Raw genomic sequence first — 19,039 nt, 5'->3', positions numbered from 1 at the left:
TAGAACTTTCATGCCATCTGACTTTCCAGATATAAACATGTGTGACGTGCCCTTACATTCCAGATCAAGATCTAGTTCCGTAAGTTAAAATTAATAATATTTTCCAGCCTGAGGCTCTGGTGCCACAAATCGGTGCCGGAACTACACACCTCAATCTACAGTGTAGTGGGTAATGCTCGTTACAGCAGCATTGCCCCCGCTGAAGTGAATGGGAGCAGCACTGCATTAAGCAGCTCTGACCACTAAATGGTAGACGGAGCTGAGTAGTTCCGCCGCTGGGACTACTCTGGAACAGCTTATGGGCACTATCTACTTCCCGAGGTATTTCGGCATCCTAGGCAGACCAGGTAAATTGCGCCCCCCACACCAAATCAATTAAAATTGACATTACTTCCTAATAAAGAGATTAAAACACATTTAAAAGAAGCTGTCAGGGGCAGATCCAGTGACTTGGTGATGTCTCCATGGATTTCAGTTCTTCGCTTTCCTTTTCTTCTCCATTTGGTCCAGACTATCACACACAGATGTCTTTTAGTAAAGGAGATTCTTGTCAAAATCACTGGTTCAAGCAGGTCTCTGTCGGTGAATCTTCTTTATTTACATAATAAACATACAGGGAGTGCAGAATTATTAGGCGAGTTGTATTTTTGAGGATTCATTTTATTATTGAACAACAACCATGTTCTCAATGAACCCAAAAAACTCATTAATATCAAAGCTGAATATTTTTGGAAGTAGTTTTTAGTTTGTTTTTAGTTTTAGCTATTTTAGGGGGATATCTGTGTGTGCAGGTGACTATTACTGTGCATAATTATTAGGCAACTTAACAAAAAACAAATATATACCCATTTCAATTATTTATTTTTACCAGTGAAACCAATATAACATCTCAACATTCACAAATATACATTTCTGACATTCAAAAACAAAACAAAAACAAATCAGTGACCAATATAGCCACCTTTCTTTGCAAGGACACTCAAAAGCCTGCCATCCATGGATTCTGTCAGTGTTTTGATCTGTTCACCATCAACATTGCGTGCAGCAGCAACCACAGCCTCCCAGACACTGTTCACAGAGGTGTACTGTTTTCCCTCCTTGTAAATCTCACATTTGATGATGGACCACAGGTTCTCAATGGGGTTCAGATCAGGTGAACAAGGAGGCCATGTCATTAGATTTTCTTCTTTTATACCCTTTCTTGCCAGCCACGCTGTGGAGTACTTGGACGCGTGTGATGGAGCATTGTCCTGCATGAAAATCATGTTTTTCTTGAATGATGCAGACTTCTTCCTGTACCACTGCTTGAAGAAGGTGTCTTCCAGAAACTGGCAGTAGGACTGGGAGTTGAGCTTGACTCCATCCTCAACCCGAAAAGTCCCCACAAGCTCATCTTTGATGATACCAGCCCAAACCAGTACTCCACCTCCACCTTGCTGGCGTCTGAGTCGGACTGGAGATCTCTGCCCTTTACCAATCCAGCCATGAGCCCATCCATCTGGCCCATCAAGACTCACTCTCATTTCATCAGTCCATAAAACCTCAGAAAAATCAGTCTTGAGATATTTCTTGGCCCAGTCTTGACGTTTCAGCTTGTGTGTCTTGTTCAGTGGTGGTCATCTTTCAGCCTTTCTTACCTTGGCCATGTCTCTGAGTATTGCACACCTTGTGCTTTTGGGCACTCCAGTGATGTTGCAGCTCTGAAATATGGCCAAACTGGTGGCAAGTGGCATCTTGGCAGCTGCACGCTTGACTTTTCTCAGTTCATGGGCAGTTATTTTGCGCCTTGGTTTTTCCACACGCTTCTTGCGACCCTGTTGACTATTTTGAATGAAACGCTTGATTGTTCGATGATCACGCTTCAGAAGCTTTGCAATTTTAAGAGTGCTGCATCCCTCTGCAAGATATCTCACTATTTTTGACTTTTCTGAGCCTGTCAAGTCCTTCTTTTGACCCATTTTGCCAAAGGAAAGGAAGTTGCCTAATAATTATGCACACCTGATATAGGGTGTTGATGTCATTAGACCACACCCCTTCTCATTACAGAGATGCACATCACCTAATATGCTTAATTGGTAGTAGGCTTTCGAGCCTATACAGCTTGGAGTAAGACAACATGCATAAAGAGGATGATGTGGTCAAAATACTCATTTGCCTAATAATTCTGCACTCCCTGTATGTGCATAGAACAACGCGTTTTGGGGCTCAAAATCTCCCCTTCATCAGGTTAATAGGTAATCACCATGGGACATTTTGAGCCCCGAAACGCGTTGTTCTATGCACATATGTTTATTATGTAAATAAAGAAGATTCACCGACAGAGACCTGCTTGAACCAGTGATTTTGCGCCTGACCAGAATTTCCTTTACTACAAGCACCCTTTGGGGGATTGGGCACCCAATCCCAAAGATACTTCTTCTGCGGCTGCATTCCTGGATCCTAAAGGTCTATATATACCTATAAATCTACAATAGAGTTGTGTCTAAGTGCAAGATAATGCACCTGGGGCGTAAAAACCCAAGCGCAGAATATAGAATATTTGACACAGTCCTGACCTCAGTATCTGAGGAAAGGGATTTAGGAGTAATTATTTCAGAAGACCTAAAGGTGGGAAGACAATGTAATAGAGCAGCACGAAATGCCAGCAGAATGCTTGGATGTATAGGGAGAGGTATAAGCAGTAGAAAGAGTGAAGTGCTTATGCCGCTGTACAGAACACTGGTGAGACCTCACTTGGAGTATTGTGCGCAGTACTGGAGGCCATATCTCCAGAAGGATATAGATACTCTAGAGAGAGTTCAGAGAAGAGCTACTAAACTAGTACATGGATTGCAGGATAAAACTTACCAGGAAAGGTTAAAGGACCTTAATATGTATAGCTTGGAAGAAAGAAGAGACAGAGGGGATATGATAGAAACTTTTAAATACATAAAGAGAATCAACTCGGTAAAGGAGGAGAGCATATTTAAAAGAAGAAAAACTACCACAAGAGGACACAGTTTTAAATTAGAGGGGCAAAGGTTTAAAAGTAATATCAGGAAGTATTACTTTACTGAGAGAGTAGTGGATGCATGGAATAGCCTTCCTGCAGAAGTGGTAGCTGCAAATACAGTGAAGGGGTTTAAGCATGCATGGGATAGGCATAAGGCCATCCTTCATATAAGATAGGGCCAGGGACTATTCATAGGATTCAGATATATTGGGCAGACTAGATGGGCCAAATGGTTCTTATCTGCCGACACATTCTATGTTTCTATGTTTCTATGTGTCTATTATTTTCACAACCCTAAAAGGTGAGCACCCTTATCTTTCAATCAATTTATTTTGTATTGAACGTACTACCCTATTGTGCGCCCCCCACCTTCTTCTCTTGTCTCTCTATTCCCCTCGTCACCGAGTGGAATTTAGATTCGCCCGTGGTTGCCAAGACACAGGTGTCTTTGGCAGGGCTGTACAGCTCTCTCTGCCACATATGAAAACACTAGTATTACTATATGGCACATGGTTACAAATTTTGCAAAACAGCCCCCAAATTTATACGGAACCGAGATCAGTCCCCACATTTATACAGGTCACTGTCATCCTGCTGCTATCCCCAATACTGTGCCTGCTGTGCTCCCCCATGCCCATAAACACTATACGATCAGAAATGAAAGTGCCATACAGATATTCCACCCATAGTAATTGTGCTCCTAGAGTGCCCTCATTATCTACAGTGCCCCCAATAGTGATAATACTCCCCAAGAGTGCCCCATTAATAGCAATGCCCTCCATATTGTGTCCAATAATAATTACGCCCATACAGTACCTCAGTAGTAATGCCACCATAGTGTCCCCAGTATTTATAATGCCCCTCCACTACAGCAGTGCCCCCTGTAGCTGTAATGCCCCGTGCAGTTATAGATCCCCTTTAGTGCCAATACATATATATATATAATGCTCCCCCCTCTGTAGTGCCAATATATAATGCTCCTCCATCCTCCATAGTGTAGGTATATATATATATATATATATATATATATAATGTCAGCTACTATATATAATTATTGGTAATATTAGCCTTAAATGGTTTGGTCCATCTCATACTTTGATGACATACCTTCAGAATGGGGCCCCAGAAGTGGAGGAAAGCACGAAGCACATGCTCTGTTGCTCTCCATTCACTGCTATGGGATTTCAGAAAATAACCAAGCAGCTATTTTCAGAAGTCCCATAGATGTAAATGAAGAGCGCACCACGTATGCACGGCCACCTCTCTATTAACCTTTATGAGACTACTAGAAAACAACCTTGCCAACGCTCGGCTGTTTTCGGAACTCCCATAGCGGTGCATGGAAGGGTGGCCACCCTTGTGATGTGAGGGAGGGGGCCCGTTCTATCATTGATGGCATATCCTATCGATGTCTGAGACATAGACAACCCCTTTAATGAGAGAGTGATGTGTAATATATAATCCTTATATGGTGGTAATATTTTATCCTGGTATTGCTGTGTTTTATATAAGTATATTTTTTAATAGGTATATTTTCTGATCTTTTAGACTCTAATAAAACCCCTGGTAATTTTCGAAAAATTGATGCAATACTAGAGAAATCTTGAGATATGAGAGTGAGAGCCCAGGTTGTAGAAATAGTCCGGATCGGTCTCTGATTTTACAATTGTTCAAAATGACAACCATTTTAGGTTTGCTATTAAGAACTAGTCATTCACCATGCGGCTGTCAAAAATGTATGGCCAGGTTACACCCACGCACATTTGCCTAGGCATTATGTCCATGTGCTAGGACATTCAGTATCAATAAGCAAGACTGCCACTGTGACTGCCATCTATAGAAACCTCCGGCATCACCATCTGATCCATAGTGATGCTGTTATTTTCACTATATATCTTGAATTCAAAGGTTTCCTTGCTTTTTACTTCTTTTACTTTCCTGGCCCTCTGAGCTTAGGGAAGGTCAAAGCCACTTCCTGTTCTCTGCTCAGTGTCAAGCTGGCAGTAAGCTGCGGTGACAAGCGGCTATGGCTTATGACCAGGCTGACACTGAGTGGAAAATGGGAAACAGCTTGGAAACTAAATGACTGTATCCTTCCCTAACTTAGATAGTTTAATTTATTTCAATAGTTGAGAGTTCCTTTAATTTTAATTTATTTAAAATGTGAAGAATTCCTTAAAATTTTTTAGATTTTTTTTTCTTTGTCAGAATGATTTAAAGACCATAAAAACTAGCATATATTTCAGGGAGCTGCAAAAATTCAGCCTCAGCTTCCATCCATCGAGTTCAATCTTTTCTTATAATCTGTTTCCTCCCTTGCTGTTTTCCAGCAGCCAACATTACAGCTCTGGTATGCCGCCTAGCTTTCCCAGGCTCACGTGAAATCTGTAGGAGCTGGAAAGGCTTTTTCATTATAGTCGCCCATTATATTCTTCATTTACTACTGTATTACCATGATACTGGCTTTAAACAAACCAATTTTGTTGTAAGGGGTCCCCCCTGAAGATGAACTAATCGCTGGATTTCCTACAGCTGGTACCAAGAGCAACCACCTATAATATAGTAGGGATCCTGGTAGCAAGTGTTTAATTGCCCTACAGTGCCCCAACAGGGACAATGAAGCATTACATAGCTACCACTAAAATCAACAGACTGCTTTTGTAATGCATGGATGTTTTAGGTCCTCCAGAGAAAGAGATGCTCTTTGCACCAACCCTTTGCTACTGCCAATAAATGAGGGTCCTGAACAAGGGGACCCACCAGTAATAAAAGGGTTCTCCGGTCATTTCTCCTAATTTGTATTCAATAATAACCTGAGGAAGTAAGATCTTTTACATTGTACTTACCCGATTCCAACATCTCCGCTGCACTCATGCATGATTGCAGTGGAGATGGTGGGATTGGCGAGGTGACAGGAAGGTAAATACAAATACAATCTAAAACATCATCATTCCACAAGTTTTTTTTCTTTAGAGAGCATCTCATAGTTGCCAGATCTCAAGGGCACAGACAAGAGCAAGGTCGGTGGACAAGCTAAGGTCAAGGCAGGCATAGTTCTTTCAATCCGGTAAACAGACAGAAGGTCAGGGCTTGCAGCAGAGGGTCAACCTGGTAAACAGGCAGAGGTTGGCACAGGAGGTTAGAGCAAGACTGTAGAGTACCTTTGCAGGACTAGACGAGCTAAGAACATATTGCTCAGGCATGTTCTCATAAGGAAAGGTGTCTTAGATAACCGTAGAAAGGCCGCCATTGGCTGATTAGACTGTCATTTAGGAGCTGGGGAGAGAGAGCGTGCACCCTATTGGGAGCATAAAATAGCAGGCAAAACTAAAAACACACTTGGGTGGGAGGAGAGAGATGCCTGCGTCCATGGCCACTGGGAATACAGCGCTGTAGGGAGGGATGATTATTCGGGTGCAGGCACAGACCCACAGCATCATAATCTACATGGGGTTTTATATGCTCCTTCCATTATGGCATGGGTTTTTCCAGGTTCTCACATTTCTTCAAATGCACCAAAAACAAACTAAAAGGTTATTTGGCCCTAGTGTGCATATGGGAACCATACCAAACATATTGGGGTTCCTTAGAAAGAGTTAAACAACCATTGAATGTGTGTAGCCACCTTTAGATTGTGAGCCCCACTGGGGACAGGGATGTTATACAGGTATATGATGTACCAGCACGCTGCAGATTAAAAAATATACATATAGTACATATGATTGGACCATAAAGCTGCAATGTGAGTGTACCCACTAAAAAGCCACTCAGATTCTTAATAGGGGGTACTGAAAATGACTCAGAGGATCTTTGCTAGAGGGGATATCATACTGGATTAATGCTAAAAGGGTTAATATCTACCATTAAGGGTTAATGTACTCTTCCATACCATTTATGTGATTTCAAGAGCTAAACATGGGAAAACAGCTTTGTTATGGTCCCCGACTCAGCAGGAGGAAGGCTGGTCCTGCCCCCGCTGAGTTAGGAGTGCGGTGTAGTGTAGTAAGTTAGCAGTCGGCTGCTGAGGTGTGTGCAACTAGAGCGTGGAGTAGTTGAGAGTTGGCAGCCAAAATGTGAACAGCTGAATGGATCTGTGCAAGGCCTTCTATTGGGCTCTCCATCCCTGCATGCTGAGGACATGTGCCAAACAAATAACACAAATAACACAGATATTTACAGACTGTTGAGGACCATAAAGGACAGAGCGTTATAGCAAAGGTAACACACGTCTATGGTTTCGGACTTTGCTGCATGTGGTACAGGCGTATTGCATTGGGGCCTACCTCACTTCTTAGACAGATTGGCCATCCAATCTAAGATCTGCACTCCGCAGCATGGGAATTGCAGAAAGAGTTAATGGGAATTGTATGACTTTCGTGATTTGGGAAGATTGCAAAGTGTATTTAGAGAGAGACTCAGAGATAGCTACTAGACAGCCTGCTTCCCCTTATATAGCCTTGGAAATATTATGTGTACCCTGAAGAGACTTATCCTCACAAGTGTGATTTACCAAGATTACCTCAGTAAAGCTTGGTGGACCTATTACCTTACTCTGGCCTTCTTATTGCCTTGCACCCTACACCTGCACTGCTGCCACCATTTCATTGCCTGCACCATGAGGTAGCCCTGCCTTGAACCCATCTACCTAACATCAAGGCCACCCCACCTGACAACAGACAGGAGCCCCAGAATGTCCAGGGTGTGCCAAAGGAAGAAAGGGTGCACCCTTCAACCACTGCACATTCGGCCCAGGGAGAGCTGAAGAAGGACAAGCCACCATGAGTAACTACTACCACCCTCATTGCTGCAACCACCACTCCCATCCTTCCCGTCACTACCCCTGCTGTCCGGGTTGCTGCAGTAGGAGATCACATCTGCTCTAATTTATTTTTTATACAAAATACAACAACACTAGATCCATCCTATAATGGAAACTGTCTCTAAACTGACTATTGACTCTAATAGGGTCAATTTGATTTCCCTCAAAGCCCGTTTTTACAAGACAAAATAACACAACATGCTGCTTTTTTACCATGACCCCTAACGGGCCCTCTGACACAGATGTGGAACCAGCCTTAGTGAGCAGATCCTTTTCACACTGCAATTCTCTACACTTGACAATGGCTGCTTGAGCAAGCAAGGCTTCTTCTAGACTTGTGGTCAGGCAGATGGTGTGGGTTTGGCAACAAAGGCATCTAAATATATACATACATACATACGGCAGGGTTCTGCATTTCCAGAAATGTCAAGTGTACTTCACTGTTGTCTAGACAGGAAAAAGCAAGGAGACTGATTGCGGCCTCATGCACACGGCCGTATATATTTTGTGATCCGCAAAAAATATGGATGACGTCCATGTGCATTCCGTATTTTGCAGAACAGAACAGCTGGCCCCTAATAGAACAGTCCTGGTCCGTAATGCGGACAATAATAGGACATGTTCTATTTTTTTGCGGAACGGAAATACGGACATACGGAAACGGAATGCACACGGAGTAATTTTTTTTGCGGACCCATCAGGGGCGTCGTTAGGTCAAAACATTCGGGGCTTGAGCCCTGGATGTTTTGTCTAGTGCCCCGAATGTTATGTTGGCCTGGTAGAATTTTTATTATTTGGCTATTCCAGGGCCTTTTAATATTGATTGGACCTGGACAACCCACCACAGATCATCCCCCCACCCCCCTTGTACTTGTTCCGCTGATCCGCTACTTGCGTGCTGCGCAGGCATGAGTTCAGTCACTTCGGGGCGCAATCCCGTCCTGCGGCGCGTGATCCTGCGAGACCCGCCGCGGGAGATCACAGGTCTCACGGGATCACGCGCCTCAGGACAGGATTGCGCACCGAAGTGACTGAACTCATGTCCGTGCAGCCCGCAAGTAGCGGATTAGCGAAACAAGTACAAGGGGGTGGGGGATGATCTGTGGGGTTGCCCAGGGTCCACTCCCATCAATATTAAAAGGCCCAAGCTAAGATTTCTGCAGTGGTGAGGAAATGAAACATAACAGATATTGGAAAGTTACCGAATGTTGTATTATATAATGACTGCAGTCTGCAGTACTGCACTAAATTTGCGTAAACCAGAACACCCCTTTAAGCATGCCTTTAATGTGCAATTTCAACACAGTGGGCTTGTGCCCCGGATGTTTTCAGACCCTAGCAACATCCCTGGGACCCATTGAAATGAATGGTTCCGCATACGGTCTGCAAAAAACCCCAGAACAGACACGGAAAGAAAATATGTTCGTGTGCATGAGCCCTAAGGATGAGGCAAGAAAGCAATAAAAGAAAGGTGGCAGAGAAAACTGTAACATGGAGAAAATTATGGTAATTATTAGACATAGCATAACATGGTAAGTACTATCACAGTTATATTCTTGCACACTGGGCAGTATTAAAGGGATTCTGTCACCAGATTTAACTCTATTAAAGGGGTTCCGCAGTTTGTTCTAACTGATGATCTATTCTCTGGATAGATCATCAGCATCTGACCGGCGGGGGTCCGACACCCGGGACCCCCGCCGATCAGCTGTTTGTGAAGGCAGCGGCGCTCCAGCAGCACCGCGGCCTTCTCACTGTTTACCGCCAGCCCAGTGACGTCACAACACAACCATTCAAGTGACCAGAGCTTAGCCCCGCCCAGGCAAGTTGATACTAGTCGTGACTAGTCGGTAAACAGTGAGAAGGCTGCGGCACTGCTGGAGCGCCGCTGCCTTCTCAAACAGCTGATCCCGGGTGTCAGACCCCTGCCAATCAGATGCTGATGATCTATCCAGAGGATAGATCATCAGTTTAAACAAAGTGCAGAACCCCTTTAAGCTAGCTGACATTAGCAATGTGCTAATGTCAGCTAAACCTAACTAGCCTATTCCTACTTTTATCTATGCCCCCGTTATGCCAGAAATCTAACTTTTATAATATGCTAATTAGCCTCCAGGAGCAGGGGGGGGCGTTGTTCCTGCTCCTAGAGACTACGTTCTCCCACCTTTGTCGCCTCCCTCCAAGTCCTGATTGACAGGGCCAGGCAGTGCTCGCATCTGTCTGTATTATAGTAGTTATATTCTTATACACAGGAGCAGTATTATAGTATTTATATTCTTGTACATAAGAGCAGCATTATAGTAGTTATATTCTTATACATAGGAGCAGTATTAATGTAGTTATATTCTTCTACATAGGGGCAGTATTATAGTAGTTATATTCTTGTACATAGGAGGCAATATTGTAGTAGCTACATTCTTGAACATAGGAGGCAGTGTTATAGTAGTTATATTCTTGTACATTGCTCAAAAAAATAAAGGGAACACTTAAACAACACAATGTAACTCCAAGTCAATCACACTTCTGTGAAATCAAACTGTCCACTTAGGAAGCAACACTGAGTGACAATCAATTTCACATGCTGTTGTGAAAATGGGATAGACAACAGGTGGAAATTATAGGCAATTAGCAAGACACCCCCAATAAAGGAGTGGTTCTGCAGGTGGTGACAACAGACCACTTCTCAGTTCCTATGCTTCCTGGCTGATGTTTTGGTCACTTTTGAATGCTGGCGGTGCTTTCACTCTAGTGGTAGCATGAGACGGAGTCTACAACCCACACAAGTGGCTCAGGTAGTGCAGCTTATCCAGGATGGCACATCAATGCGAGCTGTGGCAAGAAGGTTTGCTGTGTCTGTCAGCGTAGTGTCCAGAGCATGGAGGCGCTACCAGGAGACAGCCCAGTACATCAGGAGACATGGAGGAGGCCGTAGGAGGGCAACAACCCAGCAGCAGGACCGCTACCTCCGCCTTTGTGCAAGGAGGAACAGGAGGAGCACTGCCAGAGCCCTGCAAAATGACCTCCAGCAGGCCACAAATGTGCATGTGTCTGCTCAAACGGTCAGAAACAGACTCCATGAGGGTGATATGAGGGCCCGACGTCCACAAGTGGGGGTTGTGCTTACAGCCCAACACCGTGCAGGACGTTTGGCATTTGCCAGAAAACACCAAGATTGGCAAATTCGCCACTGGCGCCCTGTGCTCTTCACAGATGAAAGCAGGTTCACACTGAGCACATGTGACAGACGTGACAGAGTATGGAGACGCCGTGGAGAACGTTCTGCTGCCTGCAACATCCTCCAGCATGACCGGTTTGGCATTGGGTCAGTAATGGTGTGGGGTGGCATTTCTTTGGAGGGCAGCACAGCCCTCTATGTGCTCTCCAGAGGTAGCCTGACTGCCATTAGGTACCGAGATGAGATCCTCAGACCCCTTGTGAGACCATATGCTGGTGCGGTTGGCCCTGGGTCCCTCCTAATGCAAGACAATGCTAGACCTCATGTGGCTGGAGTGTGTCAGCAGTTCCTGCAAGACGAAGGCATTGATGCTATGGACTGGCCCGCCCGTTCCCCAGACCTGAATCCAATTGAGCACATCTGGGACATCACGACTCGCTCTATCCACCAACGTCACGTTGCACCACAGACTGTCCAGGAGTTGGCAGATGCTTTAGTCCAGGTCTGGGAGGAGATCCCTCAGGAGACCGTCCACCACCTCATCAGGAGCATGCACAGGCATTGTAGGGAGGTCATACAGGCACGTGGAGGCCACACACACTACTGAGCCTCATTTTGACTTGTTTTAATTAATTATGACATCCGCACTTGTTACCTTGTGTAGGATGTCTATTGTGGTACTTGTGGTTCGCCGCGGGCATCCTCCACCGTATGCATTTTGCTGGGGATTGCCATTAGCAACGGGCCACAAGTGCAGGATTTGCTCCCCTATATATATGCACAACTGCATGTGGGTTTGAGCACCTCCTGCTAATGCCAACCTGTCTTCTTAGTTTGCATGTTTCATATAGCCATAAGGGTGGGACTCTGCTCTAGTTGCAAGGGTTCCTAAAGTTCTTCCAGGGAAGCCATGTCTTAAGGTATTTCGTACGAGAGTATGACTCCCAGTGGGCCAGCTCTTCAAACCTAGACAATTGGTCTACTTTCTCCATCCAACGAGGAATGGAGGGAGGGTCTGTTTCCAGAATAGAGGAATCAGTAAGCGAGCAGCTGTAATGAGTATGGTGGGCAGGTCTGATTTGGCTGGGGTGACTGATACATTAGGGCACCAGAGTAGGACTAATTTTGGATCCAATACAATAGAAGCGGAACAAATCTTGTTTAGCATAATCTCAACTTGGTTCCAGAAAGGGCGTATATTCTCGCAACTCCACCAGATATGGGAGAGAGAACCGATGTCTGCCCCACACCTCCAACAGACCTCTGGGACCTCTGGGTAGAGTTTGTGAAGGAACTCTGGCGTTTTATACCAGCGGGTGAGCAATTTGTACGAGTTCTCCTGAATTTTGATACAACGGCTAAAGCCATGTGTATGGGTCAATATGAAGGCTTTTTCCGGGTCAGATAGTTTAATGGATAGTTCTTTCTCCCAAGAACATAAAAAATGTGGTTCAGAGTGGGCAGAGGACAAGAGTTCCTTGTACATCGTCGAGAGAGGTCTGTTAAAGGGCTGCACGGACCTCAGTCTCCGCTCCAGCCATGTAGGTGAGTCAAAGTGAGAGATCTGCAGTTGTAGGGATCTCATGTCCCTCTTAAAACAAAGGAGGTGTAAAACTGATGCTGAATTGACCCTTGGCAGTTGGAGGATCCTTCCCCAATCCAACTCCCCCTCTGGCGTTAATACATCCTGCAAGGTGTACTTCTTAAGCAAGGTCCAAACTCCCGTGGGGTCCTGAACTGTGGTGTGAATAAAGGATTGTAATAGATGCAATGGGAGCACAGGGCTAGGAAAATTAAGTTTCTTGGAATGGCATAGCTTAGACCAGGTGAGTAGCACCCCTCTCCAAAGCAGAGACAACTTGGTGGCCGTGGGGAAGCATGGACGGACACCCAACATGATCAATTTCTCACGGTTTGTAAGTAAAGTCTGCTCCAGATGGGAACAAATATTCCCTGATGATCTGAGAGGCTCATGCCCCTACACATAAGGTTGGCCTTGTAGTATATATGTACATCAGGTAGCTTGAATCCCCCAAATCTCTTTTCTCTAGTCAAAATGTTGTATGCCACTCTAGGGGACCGGCCTCTCCAAATAAAGAAGGACATCATTCGGCGGACGTCTGTGAAGAATGACTGTCGGACCCAGATTGGCAATGTCTGTAGGAGGTACAAGAATTTATGGATTATATAGGTTTTTAAGTAGTTTTTCCTGCCTATCCAGGAAATAAATGGCATCTTCAGTGTTTGAAGTTGTGTTTTAACAGACTGCAGGTGTGGTAGGTAGTTGGAGGAAAATAGATCTTTGGCATTAGCCGTCACTCGTATACCCAGGAATGGTATATGTCTTGAGGCCCATTTAAAAGGGGTGGTGTGCTTGAGGGTCTGCACTATGTTTGCAGGGAAGAAGACGTTGAGGGCCATGGACTTGGTATAGTTTATTTTAAAGTTGGAAATGAAGCCAAACTCTTCAAAGATGGTGAGCAGCTTGGGGAAAGATGACTTGGGGTTCGAAGTCACCACCAAGAGATCATCTGCAAAGGCAGCCGTCAGATGCCTCTGGGATCACACAGTAATTCCCTCAATCCCAGGCGATTGGCGGATCTTGCTTAACAAGGTTTCCATGACTAGGACAAAAAGGGTCGGGGAAAGTGGTCACCCTTGGCGTGTGCCATTGGTAATGTCAAATGCTGGGGACAAGGTCCCATTGACTTTGACCCTGGCAGAGGGGGCAAGATACAGTGAGAAAATAGCTGCAATAAATTGCTCTGGTATACCAAACTTCGACAAAGTTTTGGACATAAAAGACCAACTTACCCTGTCAAAGGCTTTTTCTGCATCAGTACTCAGTAATGCCACTGGCACTGAATTATTTTGTGCCCAAGACATCAAGTGCAGTAGGCGTATGGTGTTCTCACTGCCCCGTCTGCCAGGGACAAACCCAACCTGCTCGCCATATATTATGTCAGGAAGCATCAATTGGAGGCGTTGGGCCAAGATCTTCGCCCACCACTTGACATCCACATTTAATAAAGAGATGGGATGATAACTGCCACATTCGAGGGGATCCTTGTTTTCCTTGGGAAGGATGGTTACATGGGCCATTAGGGATTGTGACGGTAGCGACCCACCAGTTAGTAAGTGGTTACAGAGGGATTTAAAGTATGGTATCAATATAGTTTTAAAAGTCTTGTAGTATGAAATGTTCAGGCCATCAGGACCAGGGCTCTTTCCAGAGGGTATTGAGGATAGTACTTTCAGTATCTCAGTGTCTGTGACTGGGGCGGTGAGTTGGGAGGCCTGTGAGGGATTTATGGAGGGGAGATCAATCGTACGGAGGAATTCATCCGTCGCGTTAGCTATCAGTTCTGGAGTTGATTGATCCGAGGGCGGCAGATTGTATAGGTTAGAGTAAAAGGCGCAAAACGCTTTTGCTATTTCTGGTGTGGCCTTATATTTGGTGCCCGAAGCATCTTTAATAGCAGGGATAAAGGAATCCATCTGTTGTTGTTTACTAAGTGCTGTCATTAATTTATTCCCTCGGTCACCATGGGCATAAGCTTTAAACTTAGAGCGAAACAGCAGCTTGGCAGAAGTAGCATTTAAAAGGTTTTTTAGGTCATTCCTGGCTTCATGCAACTCTGTGGGAGGCTTGGGATTGCTTATGGGTGAGCTCAAGGGCCGTGATGCGGGACATTAATAAGTTCTGGGTATGAGAACGTTGTTTCTTTATGTGAGAGCCTAGAGCAATCAGTTCGCCGCTAATCACGGCCTTGTGCGTCTCCCAAATAATGGGGATAGGTGGGGGTGAAGGCCCGGAGGCATTGATGTGGAAGAACTCGGACAATGAAGTTGATAGCCTAGAGACATTGTCAGGGTCCTGGATAAGGGTGTCATTCAATCTCCAGGTCCAATCCTTCTTTGGGAGGCTGGTGAGCGAGAGAGTTAGAAAAATCGGGGCATGGTCGGAAAGGACAATACTCCCAATTTTATTTATTTATTTATTTATTTATTTTATGCACTTATATAGCGCTACTATATTCCGCAGCGCTTCACAGACATTAGCATCCAACTGTCCACAATGGGGCTCACAATCTAAGGTCCCTATCAGTATGTGTTCACAGGATGGAGTGGCTCTACCAATCAGTAGGATAGGGTGGTGCACAATATCTATGTGTTAACTCCAACACACCAAAGGGTTAATTAAAATTGTAGTAATAAAGATATGGCACTCATATAACTGGAGGATTGCTCAAAACAAATTCCTTTATTTAAATTCTCCTAATGGATTCACAATTTTAAAAAGTTATAATGTTAAAACGTCATACAAGATACGTAAATTGTACAGAAATTAAAAAACAAAAGGATAAAACATCACAAATGACGGTAAGGTAAAATTCACTTGAGGTATAGATTTAACTTATAATCATATAGGTCAGACAGCATATAGGTGCTTAATAGATTCACCACAGGAAGATCTAATTATCGATAATTCACTGAAGCTCTCGATTAAATAGTCACCAAATCTTCGGTTTATATAATCGTCGACTCTTGGTACTATAATGCACTTATACACCATTCGATTTGATTATGAATTCTTGGCTCGAATAGTTGAAAGAGTCACATTAATTCTTATGTAGCAGTTCATAGGCTTATCGAAATTTTGAAAAATCGGGAGTGCGGCTTGTTCGTTTAATCGCCGTTCCTTCAGCGTCCCACGTGCTCGAATTCTCACTAGCTCCGATCAAGCTGAAGATGGAACTGTATCGCTCCAGGAAGTTTGCGAGCATAGATTCCTGTATAGGACGAGTCAGTCACTTTAGAGGTTGTTCATGAGGAGGTAAAATTGCAGATGTTCTTGCGTACGCCAAAAAGGTGGTAATGTGGGGTCCAGATTCCTCTCAGACGCGTTTCGAAGTCTCAAAAGGTGCTGACTTCTTCCTCAGTGGTAACCTGGTCTCCCACTAAACCACCTTTTTATATCCTCTTTCTTAATTGCATCCAGATGGTGCTAAATCCAGTCTTGGATCAGAGTTCAGGTCTCATAGTAACAAATATCTGGCCCGGATTATGGTGATACAATAAAATTGATAATAAAGTGAAGTTAATTGAAATATGACACCTCTCCTTGTTCTATAAGTATCATATATATATATATATATATATATATATATTATATCAAGATCTTGCTATTTATGAAAAAAACGCAGGTGAGGTAGTGGTGCGGTTTTCATGCGTTTTTTATCTACCGATCCGTTTTTTTCACAAATGCTACTGAAAATTAACCCTTAATCTTTTGGATAAAGGGTTTGGTGTTATTTGCATTCTTTATTAAGTTATATCATCATTTTTATTCAACTCCCACTAGTATGTTTATACCAGTGGGATTCAGATACATGTAAACTAAAATGTATAAAAGAATATAAAATTGATACATAAAAGATTAAAATCATGCACTTAAACATTTTCATACATAGTCAACAATAGATAATACAAAGGTGGACTTGTGTCAGATTTGATGGATACGAGATTGTGGTTGAATAAGAGTGGGTGCCTTCCACTAAGGCACGGTCGGACGTACGTAATTAATATACCATCCGACCATGCATCGGTGGAAGGCAACCACCCTAGAGCCTTCATTGTCTATAAAAAAACTAAAATTTCTAATTCGGCATTTAGGCCGTGTGGGATAAGGGTGTCCAGTTCAAAAATCCACCTTGATTCTGTTCTGGACATCTTTTCCACATGGTTCCCTCCTCTCCAATCCATTTCAACCTTCTCTATCGCTACAAAGTTCAAATTCTTTGTTTGTTGGTCATGGTATTCCTTAAAGTGTTTTGAGAGTGGGTGGTCCATATGGCCTTTCCTGATGTTGTTGAGGTGTTCTGCAATCCTTGTCTTTGTCCTTCCCACATAACTTTTATTACACGGCCAACTTATTATATAGATAACAATCGTAGTACTGCAAGTAAGATATTCTTTTATTTTATGTCTAAACTGATTGACCGGGGATACTATTTTGTGTGTCTTCCGTGGAAAACATGTAGATCGGCAATTAATACAGGTGCCGCATCTGTAAAAGCCTTTTATATCTAACATTGTTTTTTTCGTAAGATTGTTAGTTTTCTTTCTTTTTGTTGTCGGGGCTACCTTTAAGCCTAAGTTGGGAGCTTTGTTGTATACAATGTGTGGTATAGTCAGGATCAGTGAACCTATCTCCCTTCAGAAAGTGCCAGTGTTTTTTAATTATATGTTGGATTTTGCGATACTGGGCATTCTTATAATCCCCTCATCTTTATTTTTCTTCCTAGGTTGTATTGTATTAAAAAAGGATTTTCTGTCTAATTCTCGTATTTTGCTCAAAGATGAGTCTACTAGGGTTTCAGGGTATTCTCTAGTCGCAAATTGTTCTTTCATTTTGCAGGCTTCCTCTTCAAATTGGTAATCTTTAGTGCAATTCCGTTTTATGCGTCAAAATTGTCCATACGGTATATTTAGCAGCCATCTGGGTAGATGGCCGCTGGTATAGGGGATCAGGCTGTTTTTATCAACGTCCTTCAGAAAGGTATTGCAGATAACTTTCTCACTTTCAATTCGGATATTCAAATCCAAAAATTCTATGTTTCCATCGTATATTTTGGATGAGAGGTGTATGTTTCTGTCATTACCATTCAGCATATCTATGAAGGAGGTTAAAGAGCCTACATCCCCGTTCCATACTAAAATAATATCATCAATATACCTATACCATAGCACCAGGTCCGTCCCCAGCCGGGGCAGAACAGACCTCTCCTACCAGTCGGCCATGAAGAGGTTTGCATAGCTGGGGGTGAACCTGGTGCCCATGGCAGTACCGCATTTTTGCACAAAGAAATTTGATCCAAAACAAAAATAGTTATGGGACAAAATGAAGTTTACACTTTCCTCCAGGAAGCTTATTTGTTCTTTTTTGAGTCTACCTTCCATTATTAATTGATCCCTCATAGCTTCTGTCCCTTGTTGGTGGTCAATGATTGTATACAATGACCGCATATCCAATGTGCACATTGTCTATTCGGGGTTAAATTTTAATCTTTCTAGAATATCAATAACTTGTGTCGTGTCTCGGATGTAAGTTTTCGTACTTTTTACTGTCGGCTGGAGATGGGTGTCAATGTATTTTGACAAATTGCTTGTAATCGAACCTATCCCGGATACTATAGGTCGACCGGGTGGTTGTGTAGGGTTCTTATGTATCTTCGGCAGACAGTAAAAGACAGGCATTCTTGCTTGTGTATCACATATAAATTCATATTCTTGTCTATTTAGCATATTTTGAGAGATTCCTCTTTCACATAATTGTTTCAGCTCCTCTTGATAGACCTTAGTTGGATCCATTTTTAATTTCATATATGTGGTCTCATCATCCAATTGTTTTAGACACTCCATATTATACTCTTCCTCACCCCAGATTACAATGGCCCCTCCTTTATCAGCTGGTCTAATCACTATTTTTTCTTTCATTTGTAGTTCCTTTATGGCTTTTATCTCCTGATTGGTGATATTGCATCCCTTATTATTGTTTTTAATCTTTCTTAAATCGTACTCTACCGATTGGCGGAAGGCAATAATTTCCTGACTCAGTTCTTGTATGGGATATTTCTTGGATTTCTTTTTTAAATCCGTATGTATATATTCCTGTGTAATTACCATAGATCTCTCCACAGGATTTCTAAGGTGATACTTCAGAATCTGCAACATCATCCGTGACACATACATAATAGAAACCACCCAAAAATGACCCCCCTTTTAGAAACTACGCCCCTCAAGGTATTCAAAACTGATTTTACAAACTTTGTTAACCCTTTAAGTGTTCCACAAGAATTAATGGAAAAAGGAGATGAAATTTCTGAATTTCACTTTTTTGGCAGATTTTCCATTTTAATCAATTTTTATCCACTAACAAAGCAAGGGTTAACAGCCAAACAAAACTCTATATTTTTTGCCCTGAGTCTGTAGTTTACAGAAATACCCCATATGTGGTCGTAAACTGCTGTACGGGCACACGGTATTGCGC

This window comes from Bufo bufo, chromosome 1, assembly GCF_905171765.1.
Source record: "Bufo bufo chromosome 1, aBufBuf1.1, whole genome shotgun sequence".
Lineage (NCBI taxonomy): Eukaryota > Metazoa > Chordata > Amphibia > Anura > Bufonidae > Bufo > Bufo bufo.
Note: the sequence above shows the minus strand (reverse complement) of the source record.